The sequence below is a fragment of the Lycorma delicatula genome, chromosome 11 (genome assembly GCF_047948215.1).
Source record: "Lycorma delicatula isolate Av1 chromosome 11, ASM4794821v1, whole genome shotgun sequence".
Taxonomy (NCBI): Eukaryota; Metazoa; Arthropoda; class Insecta; order Hemiptera; family Fulgoridae; genus Lycorma; species Lycorma delicatula.
Genome location: NC_134465.1, coordinates 29729502 through 29748694, shown reverse-complemented (window position 1 = coordinate 29748694; position 19193 = coordinate 29729502). Strand labels below are relative to the sequence as shown.

At 29.8% G+C, this 19193-nt stretch overlaps 1 protein-coding gene and 1 pseudogene across 1 annotated transcript in view; both read right to left on the bottom strand.

Annotated features, from left to right (window-relative positions):
• Window positions 1-19193, bottom strand: part of LOC142332497 (neuropeptides capa receptor-like) — a gene marked incomplete at its 5' end in the record, with an annotated part of 292426 nt that overhangs the window by 136341 nt on the left and 136892 nt on the right. The gene's annotated exons all lie outside the window — the stretch shown is intronic.
• Window positions 8369-8476, bottom strand: LOC142332695 (U5 spliceosomal RNA; annotated as a pseudogene).

Here is a 19193-nt window from a genome sequence, read left to right as displayed (position 1 = left end):
AGGGAAGATGGAAAGATGGTAAAAGGGAAAGTTTAAATTTTGCAAAATTTCATAATGTTCAGTTTTTATAATGTTTTATCAAAATTTCATTTGTGTTCATTTAATCTATATTTACTCAAATCTAGCAACGGCGAAGCATTGCCGGGTCAACTAGTTTATAATACATATTACTTACGTGAAAATAAATATTTTTGCGAAAAAGGGAAGAAAGAAAAAGGGAAAGTGGGGAAGTTATGAGAATTGAAAGAAGGAAAGAGAGAAAAAGTAAAGGTTAAATTTTGTGATGTTCCCCAATGTTAAGTTAAAAAATGCTCGTTTAATCTATATATATATATATATATATATATATATATATATACTCAAATTTAGCAACAGCGAAACAATACCGGGTCAGTTAGTATATTAATAATTTTCTTTTGTGTAATGGAAGAAATGAAAATTGATTCAATGCTCACTTTTTTCCTCAACTCGAAATTAGAACGTCGACATCGTATAATGATTTCAGTTTTGAAATCGTATGTGAATAACTGAGTTGTCATTTTTATTAAGAATAAAATTCTGCACATTTTACAAAATAAAAACATAATTTACCTTTACTAATAGTTATCAGACGCAGAAATTTGCAATGGCTGGATTTTTGTTACTAAAATTTATTTTATTAAGTGGTATTTTGATCTATTTATTAAAAAATAAAAACGTAACAATTAATTTAAACAAATATTTTTAATAAATTATTTATGGAGAATATATCTTACATTTTTCCTGGTTCAATTTAAACTTATATGCGTTTCATTCTAAAAGCTCATTATCTGTAAGTTGATGTTATTAATTTAATAATTATCGTCACTTACGCTAAGTTTTATTCCATCGTTTATGTTGGTTCTTCTGTTATTGAATATGTATTCATCTCAAAAATAAAGAAAATACATATATATATATTTTTTCTTTAGCTAACATGATTTCTTTTTAATAATATGTGTTTTGATTTCGCATAGAAATTGAAGTTGAAATAAATAAGAGTTTGGAAAATAATTTATTAAAATTATTTTCAAATTAAAATGAAATTTATCAAGAAGAGGTTTTTTGCATAAAATTTCAGATTAATGGACCGAAAAATTGTAGTCTTTTCAAGTACAAAATGTTTTAGTAAAATCTTTCAGTATGTTGAGTATGATTTTCGATTTAAAAAAAAAAAGATAAATGAATTGTATTGGTTTTAAAAAAAAATTACCGGCGTCGCTTTTTTAAATATTATTAAAATTACGTTGTCAAATTTCTAGTTTTATTTTGAGGAGAGCAAAGGTGAAATAAATAAATGAAATTTGATATCTTCACCTCTTATCAAATTTGCATAAACACTTGAATATTTATACTTCTTTCTTTTTCTGTTTAGCCTCCGGTAATTACCTTTTAGATAATACTTCAGAGGATGAATGAGGATGATATGTATGAGTGTAAATGAAGTGTAGTCTTGTACAGTCTCAGGTCAACAATTTCTGAGATATGTGGTTAATTGAAACCCAACTACCAAAGAAAACCGGTATTCACGAGCTAAGATTTGAACCTTAGCTTTTACTAGGATTTGAACCTTAGATTTATAACCTTGAACTTTATATTTATACTAGGGTAATTTAATAATTAAATTAACAAATAGCTGTGGAGGCAAAACGTTGTTAAGAAGGTTATTGTACTTTTAGAATAGTAATTGGTAACCCTGTGATGATTTTCGATAAGCTGTATAAGTAAAATTGTTTCGTTTTAACCTCAAAATTTCATTTTACGATCGCGAGCTTTCTTGAATTTTGCAAATTAGTTGATCAGCATGCATTGATCTGTTTTTGGCTTTCCAAAAATGAAAAACCAGTTAACATTTTCTCTTGTATAATACGGAAAAAGTTGTATGTATTTTTCAAGTAGAAATTTTTCAAGCGGATAAAAAGTATCACCGATAAGCTCAAATACCGTAACACAAGCAAAAGATGGATTTCAAGAGAATCGACAGACAATTATAAGGAGACAAGACTTCGCACGTACACAGGACTGAAAAAACGTCACGAATCTAAAGCTTTTTTAGATATTATTCTAACTTGTGATGATACCCAGATTTACCATTATGAACTGAAATCTAAAAGGCAGAGCATGGAGTAAAAGCGTACGAGCTCATCTAACAAGAAAGAATTCTAAACCCGACCATCAGCAGGAAAAATAACAATATTTTGGGATGGAAAAGGGCCGGTTTTTGTCGATTTTCTAGAAGATCGACAAACAATAAACACATACTACTGCGACACGTTTATCAAAAAATTAAAGTTTTTCAACAGTGGTTGACAAAATGCCCTGAATTTCAGCGTTAGGGCATCATTCTGCTTCACCACAACGCCCGGCCTCCACAACTCAGATAACTGGATGGATAAATTGCTTTGGTAAGTATTACCTCACTCTGTATAATACAGTCCTGATTCGGCCTATCGGATTTCCATTTATTTGTTCCACTGAAGGAGAAACTACGTGATAAAACGTTTAATGATATTGGCGACGTTAATGAAAATTTATTAAATTCGCTCTGTCATCACGAAAAAAATTTCTTTGCAGCAGGCATAAATAAGCTGATCTAGAGGTGGAACAAGCGTATTAATGTTGCAAGAGGATATGTTGAAAGTGAAAAAAAAGTAGTATCGATTAAAAAAACTCTTTTAGCTACGGAACGATTTGTGTCTTTAATTTAAATTAATTAATCCTTGTAATTTAAGTCTTACTGATATGTCTTTTTTTTTCCTGCCTCTCGGAACCAGAGCATGAACACGGTTCCGGAAGGTGCCTTTGCCTTTAATCGCCAGAAGAGGGAAATGCCAGCCCGGCTATATCGTTCCCGGTCTCCATCACACAGCAACCGGGACTCGGTCCTTTGTGCTTCCCCTTTAACGGAGACATCCCCGGAGGGACGGCCCCACCGGGGACTCAGTCTTTTAGTTCAGAGACTCGAGAATCTCCGCACTTCATCACCACCGTCTATCCGTGCAAGCTCATATGCCTTTAACGTAGTAAATCAACTTTACACCGGTAATTAACTATTAAATTATAATAGAATTAGTAAAAACTCACTCTGATTAAAACTGGTAAATATTTAAAGGAGGGAGTGATTTCTGGGGAAAAAAATACAACTTATATCCATAAGACAATAAATAAATAATGAAAAAAAATGTTCCCTGGTATATTTATCAATGTATGATACCCAACCCTTTTTTATCTCCCCTGTCTCTCGGCATTTTTTTTCCAAAACATTAGTAGCATCAGTGTACGTACGATATAAACAGGTTATCCTATCAAATTTGACATTTTTAATCAATCTGTCATCCTAGACCTATATATCTAGTCAATCCTAGATATTAAATACAAGCCAACCTTTCATTTTAGTTATTATTTTACAATAATCAGGAAAGAAAACAACATAACAGATAGGTAGACGGGAAATAAAGTATTTTGTAAATAATGTATGTTTGTAGTAACATGTGTTCTTATTTTAGTATCCCCTTATAATCTCACGACAATAATTTATATTATCTAATACATTATATTTTTGTATACTGCGTGAAAAATATAACTAATATTTACCATATATAAAGAATTCATAATTTTCGGAAAACGTAAATAAAGAGAGGAGAAAGATTTATAAAAAAATAAATGAAAAACAACTAGAAAATAAGAATAGGACAGGTAGGTGAAAAATAATAAGTGAAAAGAAAATGAATAAAGCAGTAAAAAATAAAATGAATTCATAAATTTAGAAAAAATAAAAAAATATATAAAAATGGAAAGAAAGCTACAGAAGAGGAAATAAACGAGAAAAATATCAAAGAAGAATGAATAAAAGAGAAAAAAAAAAGACGAAGAAAATTAAAACAAAGAGTAAGCAGTTGTAAATCAGAAACTGAAATAAACAGAGAAATTATTTGCTTCAGGGGAGTTAAAGAGCAACATTCAACTCTCGCATTTGCCTAAACGTAAATTAAACCACAAAAACCTCATACAGAATAGGCAGTGTAGTCGTATAACTAAAACTATGACCTTCTAAAACGAGATAGAGAATTATTCTACACTATTCTGTAGAATAACATTTTGTGTGGTTCATAATAATATTTTTGCAATTAATTTAAATATGATTAATTACCTAGCCGTATTCTGTTTCACCAGGGTCTGTAGGATAACAAACAAATCCTTACAGGAGTAGTAAAACAAAAATTAAACAAAGTTTCATCAAACACGGTATGAAACCTGCGGTAAAATGTACCACAGCGTTTAAAAATTAATCATGTATTCTTGTTGAAAAGTATTTTCAAATATTTCAAAGTTAGAAATCGTATGGTTTTTATTATTTATTGTAATAAATTCTAATTTTTTAGTAAATAACAAACAAAAATTTGTTATAAAATTTATGGTTCTTTTAATATTTCTTTTTAATTTATATTTCTTGAATTTACTATGATTTTTAAATTTATGCCAAACTTAATTCAATTTTTATATTGAGAATTTTTCAATTTTTAAATATAGAATTGATTAGTTTAAAATAAAAGCTTTATTAAGAATTCATAATATGTAACTTCACTTCATAATATACAAAGATTCTTAATAAAGCAAAAAGCTTTCCAATGTGGAAGCAAAAAGCTTTTCAATTTAAAAAAAAAAATTGTCTCCCTTTGTAAAGCAGAATAAAATAATACAATACTGTTTGAGCGAACAAGATAATCATTCGTATATTTTAATAATGCACCGGATAGTAGTTAAATAACGTTCATCTTAATATCAGTTATAGTGTAGTAATAATTAATTGTTTTTATTTGCTTGTACGAAGTAAAGGAAGTACCACTTATCATAAGTGGTGCTTATTTTCATTGGTTCCAGAGTTATAGACAAATGAAATTTTAATTAATGAAATATTTGGATCTTACAAAGGGAAGGCACATCGGTTCTAATCAGACTTCATCTCCTTTTTTTAACTTTTTTTTAATTTAAATACATTGATTTATTAGATTTATTAATAATTAATCTCCGATTGTAAAATATTTTACAGTAAATAATAATTCAATAATGACAATAAAAAAAAAAAAAGTTAAAAGTTAAATAAGTTAAAAAAATAATAATTACAATAAAAAGTTATTAATGAAATAAAATTTTACGCACTTAATTAAAAAAAAAATATGTATATGTAATTGTAAGTTATATTGTGTCCATATTCAGATTTTTTAATTTAAATATATTGATTTATTAATCCCTGTAAAAATAATTACAATAAATAATAATTAAATAATAAAAAGAAGAAGAAAATTATCTATTGTTATTAATGAAATAAAATTTTATGTATATACTAAATTTCCACTTACCAAAAGTTTAAAAAGTGTAAATCCTAGTACTTTCGGAGCTGTTACTCCATCTTCAGGGATTTTCAGGATAATAGTCGCAAACATCTTGGAAACATGACGTTACTATCTTATTGACGTACGAATTAATTTTATTCTTGACGATCGACTATTATGAACATAACAGTTTAATTTTAAGAACTATTACTGAGTTGAATTTAAATTAAAATCCCTGAAGATGGAGTAACAGCTCCGAAAGTACTAGGATTTACACTTTTTAAATTTTTGATAAGTGGAAATTCAATTTACACAACTGTATTAATACCAACCGTGCCAAATGCTTAGTAAAATAAAATTTTATGTACTTTTAAATTTAAAAAAAATGTGCATATGTTATTTAATAGCCGTACAATGTAGTCATGTGATGTCCAGATCAGATTTTTTTAAATATATTTATTAAAGCATTTTAATTTTTCAAAGGTCTAAATCTGTTGTACTATAAACAGCTGTTATTTATATTTTCAAATTCATAACATTATTTTTTTCAGAAATAAATTCTCTAAAAATGTTAATAAAAAAAAACCCTGTTATTGTCACCAAATTTTTCAGTTTTATATATGGAAGGTATAGTTCTGCAATCAGTTTTATTCAATTTTTCAGGTCAAAAAACATAAGAAACCATCAAATTATTTTACAACGTTTTACAACACCTTAAAAATTTCAGTATGACCTCATTTTACCGAGGAAATGAAACCCAGAGAAATTTTTCGCTACCCGTAAATCGATAACAAAGTGTTTTCCGACATAATTTTGTAAAATTTTATTTCCTTATTTCAAGCTCTAGAATCAGTTCCCAAATTATTTCTCTTTCATCCTGAATCATTATGTATTATCTATGAAAATGGAAATCGTACTGTTGACTGAAAATTTTTGGCTAAGAGTATGAAATATAAATATTTAATTGATGTATGTGAAACTGTTAAGATTTTTTTTAAAGCGCATGTCACCGACGAAGGTGATGAAATATTTTGTTAGATGGCTTTTCTTTTCTTTTTTTTTGAGATGATAGGGGTAGACTGCTTTATTGATTTTTTCCTATAAGAATGGAATTTTTTAGCTCATTAAAAATTACGCTAAACAGACCGGGATTCGAACACAAGACTTCTGAATGAAAGGCTTAGACGCTACTAGTCCTCGCATGGAAATCGGCAGTTAAATTTATTCAATAATAAAGTTTCATATATTAAAAAATAAGTATATTATCATTCTCTTTAAATGATTTGTCATTAGATTTTAATTCATTCTTATTTTTTCAAATAATCATAATATTGAGTTATTGCGTAACGAAGATTGGAATAAAATGTGCAGCATTTTAAAAATATTATGGTTCAAATACAGATATAGCAGAACAATTGCTAATATTTACAGGAACCAAACAGCAGTAATAATTAAAGAATACAAGAAAGAAGCCGTAATAAAAAAGGGAGTCCGACAAGGATGTTCCCTATCGCCGTTACTTTTTAATCTTTACATAGAACTAGCAGTTAACGATGTAAAAAAACAATTTAGATCCGGAGTAACAGTACAAGGTGAAAAGATAAAGATGCTACGATTTGCTGATGATATAGTAATTCTAGCTGAGAGTAAAAAGGATTTAGAAGAAACAATGAATGGCATGGATGAAGTCCTACGCAAGAACTATCGCATCAAAATAAACAAGAGCAAGACAAAAGTAATGAAATGTAGTAGAAATTACAAAGATGGACCACTGAATTTGAAAATAGGAAGAGAAAAGATTATGGAGGTAGAAGAGTAACAGTACAAGGTGAAAAGATAAAGCTACGATTTGCTGATGATATAATAATTCCAGCCGAAGTAAAAAAGATTTAGAAGAAAAAATGAACGGCATGGATGAAGTCCTACGCAAGAACTAACGCATGAAAATTACGCATAAACAATAATCCAACCGATGTGCCACCCCAAATTAGATCCAAATATTTCATTAATTAAAATTTCATTTGGTTATAACTCTGGAACCAATGAAAATAAGTACCACTTATGATCGTTAAAAAGCTCTCATAAGAAAAAGTCTAAAATTCAAATGTTTTTCGATTTTGGGCTTTTTTGTACACTTTTGGTCCAGACAATTGCAATCAAAATGGGAAATGCACATCTAGATGTTAAAACAGTCCTAAATTCAAAATTTCAACATCCTACCGCTAATCGTTTTTGAGAAATGCAAAATACATACATACAGACCTCACGCCGAATTCAATTCAAAATAACTTTTTCGCGAAAAAGTTATTTTGAATTGAATTCTTTTTGAATCGATATTCAATGTGGTTTTTACATTATTAATAAATAATAAATGTTTGAAAAGTGCATCGATGTCAATTGATTGACAACGATACGCTTTTCAAAACGTTACTTTACATTTTTTATTGCTAACATAATATTACCTCCACGTTCATCGATGAGGGGAGCAGGGTTGAGAATGCGAGCTATCAGTTCATCACGAGTGTCTACTTTTTGCATGTATAATTTGTATTTCATTCATCTCTACAAACCGTAATCTAAGCGAGTAAGTTCCGATAATTCTGGAGCTGATGAAATCTACGAACATCCGAACCTATGACTAGCAAGTTTCTATTTCGATATTACGAATTTATAAGAAAAGAGACAACTTTTATCTCATATAGTCGAGTCATTCATAACAACGGTTTTACAGTTTATTGTAACACAGCAACTAACAAAAAATTAACTTCACAAATAAACATACGTAGTAGAATATTAACAAAATGCAGGCGTCACTTACCACCATGTAATTAGATCATCCAAAAATTCAGACTTATCGTACGAGACAAGTAACGTATAAAGTATTTTTTTTTAAATATGCTATTACACACTTAATTCACATATTCCTGACAATTACTAACATAAAAAAATACTTCAAATAACGGAACATTAATATGCAGGCTCATTAATTTCTGGGCATACAACAACGAAATATTAACATTACGTACGAATACACAACACCAGATCGCTATTTTCAATCGCCCTTATCCACGGAATTCGTTAGTAAAAGGCGAAAGATTTATGCGGAATGAATAAGGGCCAAAGGGTCATACTTCCTCACGCAGTTCCTCTCGGACCACGGGAGAATTGGGGCATACGTAAACAGGTTCAAAAGAAAATCCTCACCTGACTGTATATATTATGGAGCGGAAGATACTCCGGAACATGTGTTCTTTGTTTGTGACAGATGGAATGCTTTTAGAGTTTCGACTTTGACACCGGAAAATGTGATAGAATTTATGTTGAAAAAACTAGACAATGGGAATTTGTATCAAGTATTGCAAACAAGCTTAGTACAAAGGAAATAGAAGACAGAACTGGAATACTGCCTGACAGAGCCGGGTACTCGGTAAGATTTCTATAGTACCGCCAGCAGAAAGATAGTTTCTGGGAAAAGTCCTCTGAGGGAGGCAGAAGAGCACGATCGGAGGACGAAAGGGTGAAGGCCAGCTCCCTGCTGAGCAGTTCGCTGGTCCGTGCTTGCGTGGATCGGCAACGATGATGACGCACGGGGACTATGAATCCATTGAGTCCGAAGTCTCCCGCCGGGGTCCTGGACAGGAAGAGTTGTTGAGAGGGTTTAGGTTTAGTCGGTAGGGCACAATAACACATATAAACTTTAATTAACACCTTGCGGAACCTGTGACGAGTCCAACACTGCCCCTTATGGGGCGTACGTAACTGATATTCCCCCTCCTCACGAAACAAAAAAAAGCTATTTTATTTGTAAACCATAACAGTTTTATAAAATTATTTGTCTATGACGTTATTTATCATTTAATATAATGATTTAACGAATTTTTATTATAATTTTATCTAAATCCGAGAGAAATTACAAAAGAGAGACACAGTACGGGGCGCATAACTGAAAAGAACAAGAGATTGGATAAATAGGGTTAAATAATGATAACTGTTTTACAATTCTATCTATAAAAAAATAATCCCAATTTAAAGTGAAAAACTGCCTGAATGTATTTTATTTTTAAATCTCCAATTGGTTTTCGTTATAGAAAAACTTTTCAGTATTTTCATTAATTTATATTTCTTATTTCATGATTTTACAGGGAAAACGCTTTCATTATATACAATATATATAATTAATATATATATAATTTATGTATATAAATTAAATGTATGTAAATAAATGTAAATGTATATATTTAATAAATAGACGTACATAAGTATACAGATTGTACAACATGGTAATGGAAACAAAATGATTCTTTTTTGGAATAAGAGAAATTCTACTATCTGCGTGAAATACCATTAGTCTTGAATAACATGTAATACTTCTACGCTTATCATATCGTAAATTTTGTGTGTAGAGGATAGAGATCTCTACTGTAGTAAGAAATCAGACTGAAGTGAAATTTAAAGTTTTACTAAAAGAAGATTTGTTTCATTTATTACTTTTGCTTTTCATTACCATCCAACACTTAGGGTTTAGTGTTATTTCTATCGTTACTTATTCAGTGATAAGTAAATTTGATTTTTAAACAGTACAATGTTTTTCAAATTTTTGAGAGAAACAACTATAACAATTGACTGCTCATATAAAAATATGTAATTTAATTCATACACACTTTTATTATACTTACATTTACCGTATAACAGATATCAATAAATGTTTTAATTAGAATACTTAGGTTGTAAGGGTTGAATTAACTGAATAAGGTGAAAAGATAAAGATACTACGATTTGCTGATGATATAGTAATTCTAGCTGAGAGTAAAAAAGATTTAGAAGAAACAATGAACGGCATGGATGAAGCCCTACGCAAGAACTAACGCATGAAAATAAGCAAGAATAAAAGGAATGTAATGAATTGTAATAGAAATAATGTAAATGAACCACTGAATATAAAAATAGGAAGAGGAAAGATTATGGAGGTAGAAGAATTTTGTTATTTGGGAAGTAAAATTACTAAAGATGGACGGAGGAGCGATGTAAAATGCCGAATAGCACAACGAAACGAGCCTTCATTCAGAAATATAATTTGTTTACAACAAAAATTAATATAAACGTCAAGAAAATATTTCTGAAAGTATATGTTTGGGGCGTAGTTTTATAAGGAAGTAAAACTTGGTCTATCGGAGTACCTGGGAAGAAAAGATTAGAAGCTTTTGAAATGTAGGGCTACAAGAGAATATTAAAAAATCAGATGGTTAGATAAAGTGACAAATGAAGAGATGTTGCGGCAAATTAATGAAGAAAAAAGCATTTGGAAAAATAAAGTTAAAAGAAGAGACAGACTTATAGGCCACATATTAAGACATCCTGGAATAGTCGCTTTGACATTGGAGGGACAGGTAGAAGAAAAAATTGTGCAGGTAGGCAACGTTTGGAATATGTAAAACAAATTGTTAGGGATGTAGGATGTAGGGGGTATACTGAAATGAAACGAGTAGCACTAGATAGGGAATCTTGGAGAGCTGCATCAAACCAGTCAAATGACTAAAGATTAAAAAAATATAACTGAATAACCAAACTCGAATTTACAAAGTGGATCACGAAGTTCTTCCGGGAATATCATAACCTATTCTACTCGTGAAAATAATGGAAAAAATTCAAATAAACATATATCCTAAAATGGTTCATTTGCCAGTTACGACTAATGAATGATTTCGCACAGATTTCAGCTACCCCGGTGAAATACGAAAGTACTGAAGTTTTTAGGACGTTAATTAAAGGACAAAATTAGTGATTTCTTATGGTTTTTGGTCTGAAAAATCGAATAAATTAGGTACCAGGACCGTATATGCAATATTTTTTAAGAAATGTGTGGTGAAAACCAATGAATAGGGATAAAAACCCCCGTTTTTTATGGTTGACTTATTATTGTTAAATGGGTGATAAACACGAGTTCCACCAGCCGCAACCACTAAACCGATTTCACTAAATTTTATTTTAAATGAAAGCTTATGACCTCTAGAAATATTGTCATAGTCTTTTCCCCCCTTAGACCACCATTTTCAAGAAATATCACAAAACACAACTTCAATGTACTTTTTTTTATAGGAAAATCAATGTAAATCCTTGACGCCCCCCAGTCAGAACTACTGAACCGATTTCGGATTTTCTTTTTTTAAATTAAAGCTTCTGATCCCTGGGTGTCTTATCAATATTGCCCGCCCTCCCTCCACTACCACAGAGTTTATCGCAGCGCTATAATAATTTTCATTATTATATGTATTTTTTTTTTTAATGATGAATAATATCTTAAAATTATAAAAATAGAAAATAATTTTTTATTATGAAAAAAATTGTTTAACGAAAAAAAATTTACGATAAGAAATATGATACCGAGAATACTCATATTCATACGTGCAAACATACATTCGGGGAAAAGTGAGAAAGATGTACTGATTATGAGAGAAAATAGTGAGAGATAAAGTAAGTGAGAGAGAAAGAAAGAGTGAGAAAACGTGGAGGGTTATTTCCGTTGTAGGATGCCGCTTGAAAATGCGCTACATGAGTCCTACCAGACCCGTTTCCTCTATACTATAAATGGACCCAAACACATTCAAGGGTACCATTTCCTTAAAATCTTCTGTCTCTCCCAGCATTACGAAATACCAAATGAAACCGGTGAAATAGTACAAGGCTAGCTGGATTTTCCCAACCGTGGATTTCGTTCCATTCCAGCAGTTACTATCACTTTAAATATTCTCGACTATTATTTATATATAACTAATTTACTTCTTCGATTATCGATTTAGTTAAGGAATAAAAAATAAAAAATATTTTTATTTTATATTTTACTCAAACAATTTACGCTCTTGAAGTTTTCAATTTAAACGCTTGTGACAGTAATAAAGGAAGAGTACTAAAAATCTGATTATAAACTGAATGAAAGAAGCTTCATTTTTACATTGTTAACACGATCAGCAGTAATAGTCGCTGCGTAATATTATTCAAAAGTGAAAAATTAATGCTAGTTGTTTTATTATTATGTAATGTTAAATTTCATTGTGAGAAAATTATTACTTAATTTGATACTAATTTACATTATTAGAAATAAAAATAAATAAAGACAATTAATATTTAATCGAATTGAACGTAAAATGGAGGAAATGAAAACAGACACAAATATACATCAATTTTCTGCCGTAACTCGGCTATTTTTAAACCGATATTTAAATATAAAATGTCATTTTGTTCAAAATAAATAGCTTAATATTTTAGCAAAACATAAATTTTGTTGAAACTTATATTTATGGAGATATAACGGATTGAAGAATAAATATGCCCGCTATTTTGTAATTTTTGAAGGTATTTACGTCCGTCCTGATTTTTTTCGCTAACTTTAAAACTTTATTAGAAAAGACGCTTACCAAATATTAATGTGATTCCTCTATCTTAACTTGAGATATAAATTTTTATATAAAAATAACAAAATGACGGACAGGGGAAGAACGAAGGAGAAATTGCCATTTTTTCTAAGATATTTTTTGTTTAGTTTTACAAGTAGAATTCAAAAAAGTATAGCCAGCCCACCATTTCAAACCGATCTGCATTCCTCTTTTAAAATCCAAATATTTGATTAATTAAGAATTCATTTGGCTATAACTCTGGAACAAATACAAATAAATACCGCTTATGATATTGTTGAAAAGCTTTCAATGAGGGCTTATTATTGCAGTTAAGAAAAAGTAAAAAATCGAGATTCTTTTGGACTTTGGGCTTTTTTGTACACTTTGGTTCAGTCGTTTGCAATGAAAAGGGGAGGTGCACTACTAGATATTCCAACAGTCCTAAATCCGAAATTTCATCATTCTACGGGCTAATCGTTTTTGAGTTATGCGAGATTCATACGTACGTACAGACGTCATGCCGAAACAAGTCAAAATGGATATTTCCGTTGAAATCTGTAAACCGAATCTTTTCGCGATCGCAATACTTCCTCTACTTCGTACAAGGAAGTAATAATGGAAAGCTGGAACTATAGATGAGATAATAAAATAATATATTAAGGAACCATAATTAAAATATTGTAGCTGCCGATAATCAACAACTGAACCTGAAAATATCAAATCAGGAAGTTCCGGAGAATGTCTAAAATAGCTCCTTGAACAAACACGAAAATCATTCAGAATTGTTAGAAGTTATAAGCTTATATAGTTTCTTTTTTGTATACCTTTATGACAAATTTATCTTCCAAAATCTGTAAACATATAAATCCCTTAATTATACTTATATTACTTCTAAGATTAAAGAATCTTGCATAAACCTAGTTTTTACATGGCAAATCTTGCTTTCATAGAATACATAAAGTAATAAAGTAATTTCAAAAATTCATAACATGAGTGACTTTTGTTGTTCAAATCATAGATTATGACATCATCTATTACAGAACGTTCATTTTCAACTTGCATAAAAAACTAGAAGTCGACCAGAAATATTGCAGGAAAATTACAAAAGAGAATATTTTGTTAGTTTTGAGTGGAAAGGGAAAATGGAGAGCCTAGCATATTACAAGGAAGCTTATTGTACAGATTATCTTTAATTAAATATGTATATATTTATATATATATATTATGGTATTATATATGCAAAGTGTACCACGAAGTTCATCACCCGGGATTTTTATAAGTTATTCTACTTATGAAAATAATGGAAAAGTTTAATATTTATATGTCCTAACATACTTCGTTTGCGAGTTACGGCTAGTGTTAAGATTTCGCTCGGTTTTCAGCTAGCTCGGTGAAATAAGGTCGTATCGAAAGTTTCAGTATGTTAATTAAAAAGCAGAGTTAGTGATTTCTTATGGTTTGGATCTTAAAAATTGAATAAGTCAGGACCCAAAAACGTATCTGCAGTAGGTTTTGAAAAATATGGAGTGAAAACCAATGAATTGAGTTAAAAAAAAGTTTTTTGTGTTTGACGTGCAATAACTTTGTTAAATGATAATAAACACATAAAAGTTTTAAATAAAAATTGTAGAAAAATTAATTCTGAACAAAATGGTGTAAGATAAGGTGAATAAAATAAAGAAAAGTTAGAAAAATTCGAATTTTATTTAGAAACAGTACACTAGATCAAAGTGTATTATATGTACCAGTTTAAAATAAATGTTCAAAAATGGCCGCTATTTTCAGCCTGATATCGAACGAAATCTTTCACTTGCCGTAACTCGCCAACGAAACATTTTAGAACATAACTTTTCTATTATTTTAAGAAGTAGAATAAGTTGTGAAAGTCTCGGAAGAACTTCGTGATACACTCTGTATTTCATTATCGTCTCCTGGACAGCACAAAACACTTCCTATACACTGATAATTTAGTAGTAACTCATATAAGATAACAACTAGACTTTAGAGCAGCGGATAAGCTAGAAACATTTTTCAAGCATGCAGAGACAATATTTGTTAAAATTCAACTCCAAAAAACCTAACTCTGTATTTTCCATAAATATAAAAGTAAAATCAATCACAAATTAATCAATATTGAAAGGACGTCTAGCGTATTCAGCTAATTAAACTACTTTACCATTATGTTGGATAGAATTTTAAAGTATAATTCAACCGTTAGGATACAACACAAAAAGTCGTCGAAAGAAATCAATCTCCTTTAAAAGTTACGTGGAAGTAATTTAATTTAAATCGATTATGATAAAAAACTTTCTTCAAAGAAATTCTACATGATTTACTCTCTCACACTCTCTCTAACAATTTATAAAAACAGGAAATTGATTTGTTTAACTGCAGTTAATTCTGCGCAAGTTCAGAGCTTTACAGAGATAATTTTATACATGAATTGTCATATAATTGATACGCTGATAGCGCTGTCAATTTTCATTTAATTATATTTAAGTGTTTTAAACAGCGATTAAAAAACATTTATTTAAAAAATGTTTCATAGAACGTTTTTACTTGTTGATATAACATCATTAATTACTTAATTTTTTTTTTTTAACCTCCGGGACCACCGTTAGGTATTGCTCCAGAGGATTAGACGAATGATTAGTAGCGTGTGGAATGTCGTGTCTGACCGGGATTCGAACCCGGGACCTCCAGATAACAGGCCAAGACGTTACAACTCGCGCCATGGAGGCCGGCTTCATTGATTACTTATTAATACTTAAAATAATTAATCGATTTCATAACGAAATAAATCGGTTACAATGACAGTAATATAGATTAAATTCTGATTTTCAATACGTACTTATAAAAAGCGTGAAATTTAAGATTTTTGTAGACATATCCCCATTCCTATGTACATCGTATCAATTCTGAAAATTTCTCATTATTTAATTTTATATTTTCAATAATCTTTTTTTTTAATAAAAGTTATGGAAAGGATTTAGATTTTGGATTAATAATATTTTTGAATCAGATGAAAAACAACAGCCTCAAAGAGTTAATTTTTTTTTAATCCTTAGACAACGATTGTTTAATTTGTAATTTCGAATACAATATTCAGACAACTTCCTGTGAACCTCAGCGTAAAATTGAATTAAACAAGTTTTGAGTAATCTCTTGTAAGATATTGTCTTACTTTCCTGTTCATTATCAGTATTAACTACACATACCTCAATATCGATTAAACGAGCTTCAAGGAAATGAGGGATTTCCTCGTACTAATCGATCGGTTGCTAATTATATTCGATATCCGTTCACGTGATTAATAGTTCTAAATAATAACTTCATCAGAGATTACCTATAAAAATAAAAGACAATCTTCTTTTTGTGTGTGCCCTAATAACTCAAAAACTACTTAACCGATTTCGATGAAAATTTCACAATTTATTAGTATTTGGTAGCATTTATATATTATTAATTTACATTTTTAAACTATAATACGTCCAAAACGACAAAATATTGGTCTCGCATAACTCTCTGTGGATATTGAAACAGATAACGATCGATATAGAATATATCTCTCGATATATACAAAGACATTAAACTTGTAAAAGACCTCTTTTTTATGATTTATATAGTAGTGAGATTGGTGAGGTTTGAATTGTAATAAATATTCCGGGGGTCATAAGAAGAAAGAAAGTTAATAGTGAATTAATATTGTACAATTTGCTATTTTCGTAATATTTGTTTCATTGTATCGTTTCATTGTTTTTTTAACTTACAAAAATATAAAAAAAAAAAAACATAAATAATTTATATAGAAAGTAAAACTTTTATAATTTAAAAATAACATTGCGTTCAATCCGACAAAATATTGATCGACACACAATTCGAACCAAGAGTATTGGAGAATACAGAAGAAATGAAAAAATGGAAGAAACAGAACAACGAAATGAACGAAATAGATTACTCGTACATTTGTAAATTATAAAATTATACAAAATTTATTTAATTCATACACCCAAATTTACCAATAGTGAAGCATTGACGGGTACATTTGTTAAATAATAAAAAGTAAAAGAAAACAAAAATTAAAATAATATTCTTGATCTGAATTAATAAGCACATTATATATTTTTTTAATTTTTATTAAATGACATTATTTTTTTTTTTAATTTAAAGGAATTCATAGTTAGGTTTTGATCTATTTACATTATTCATAATGTAATAATAACGCCTTTAATTCGAAGGTTTCCGAATTCACTGGCATGACTTTTAAAATGGCAAGCTACAAAAATGAATTTTCATGTACTGTTAGTAAATGTTATGCGGGATCAGCCTGTAAATATTTAAAAAAGTGAATGGAATTCCGTATTACACACACACACACACACACACACACACACACGCACACACACACACACACACACACACACACACACATACGCACACACACGCGCGGGCATGCACGTACGCACATATATATATATATATATATATATATATACACACGAGGGTTATTTTTTTCAAGGTCCGATCGGTCACGAAATTAAAACCCCAGTGAAAATAAAAAAAAATTATTTGTAACAAGTATCTTGAACTCGAACTCGAACTCGAACCACCGTTCGAGTTCGTTAATGGGCAAAATTGGATCATAGGTGTGGAAATGGGGAGGGGCTTTTTCGAAAAAAAAACAAAATATCGCTATACTTTCTTATTAACTAAAATATCGAATTCGTTTAAAGTTTGTACTATTCTTTAGATAAGGGCCTAAAACTTATCTACGAAAGGGTTTTAGATATCAACAACCATTGGCCCAGGGGGTGGAGAAAATGGGGTTTCGAAAACCATAAAATCATACTTCCCTTAAGAGTCACAGTATCAAATCGGTTTAAGGTGGTCGTTAGCCCTCTAAACATTAACTAAAAATTTTGTGTGAAACAATTTTTAATGTGAACAACCAACGGCAAGGGATGACTAAACGTTTGCTGGAATTGTAAGAAGGTGGGACTTGTCTATGTCACATGTGTCTATGCTAAACATGTGAAACCTTTTTTCACATGTAACCGTATTGCATGTTGTCGTATTGAGTAAATTTTAAGTTTTTCTTAACTTTAAGGCGGAAATCTCTTTTATCCTCTACTTATCACCGGTGAAATCTACCTCCGCCTTCCGGCATACCGAAAGGGGTTTTTTATATTTCAATTTGTTAATTAAATATATATATTGTGTTTCACCCATTCATCTATTTTTTTTTATTAGATTACTATTTATTATTTTGACATTAAAATGTTACAAAATATACTTTGTTAGAAAATATACTGGAGTAATACGAAAATTGACGTTTGAAAACAATTAGTTTTGAAAAGAATGTGGTATAAGTATTTATTCCTCCTGAACGAGTATTGTGCGATGTATTTTTAAATCCATAATCATTTATATATTCGTTTGTGTGTTGTAGTATGGCTTTCTTGACAAATATTTGCCTCAAAGTAGGTACTTTAAATTCTTCAAATAAGCTTGTGCCGCGATATAACCTTGGTCTACCAAGAACTGCTCTAATTAAATATTTCTGGAGCATAAATAGTTTACTAGGATGGGTATCATATGTTCCTCCCCATATCTCAATTCCATATTGAAAAAGTAAATTAGCATATGCCAAATATATAATTCTTATTATATCAAAATCTTTTTTTTATTTTGTAAAAGTGAAACTAAAGTAAATGAGGTAAAATTTATAATACTTATAATAAATGTAATTTATAATATAAATATATATTTGTTTTCTGAGATGTATGGGCATCAACATTTAAGGTTATTAGCCCAAATGGAATTTTGTAACGTGTGAAGAATGCCATGCCTGACCTGGATTCGAACCCGGGACCTCCCGAATACATAATATATTCGTTTAAAATATATTAGTAAGTTTAACTTAATGTAAAATATGTTCATTTAACTGATTTTTTTTTTGTACATGAATATCTTTTTGTTTTTCTGATTTTTTTCAAACTGCGTTAGTTAATAGTCAACCTGTTTTCATTTTATTAGATGTTTAATTCTAATCTCATTTCTAAACGTTAATTAAGGTCCATTTCCACCTTAATAGTATTTTCTTTTCTTTTTGTAACATTACGAAGTAGTAAAGAAAAGTTTTAATAATTAAAAAAAAAATTGTAAATTGAAGTTGAATTCTTTAGATGATAATTAAACACAGCAAATTCTAATTAAAATTAATACTAGCCCACCAAGTCTAGTAGTCATCTAGTGGTCTAGTAGTTGAGTCGTCGACTCAAGTCAGTTGTTTAACAGCTGATTTTTGAAGTGGAAGGTTCTAAGGTTCAAATCCTAGTAAATCAACCGAACGATTGAATTAAAATTTGCAGGATAAATTCGTGTTATCCAAGGAAAGATTTTAAGCTATAGACCAAGGTCCTAGCCCCATTGGGAATAAAATTAGTAATTA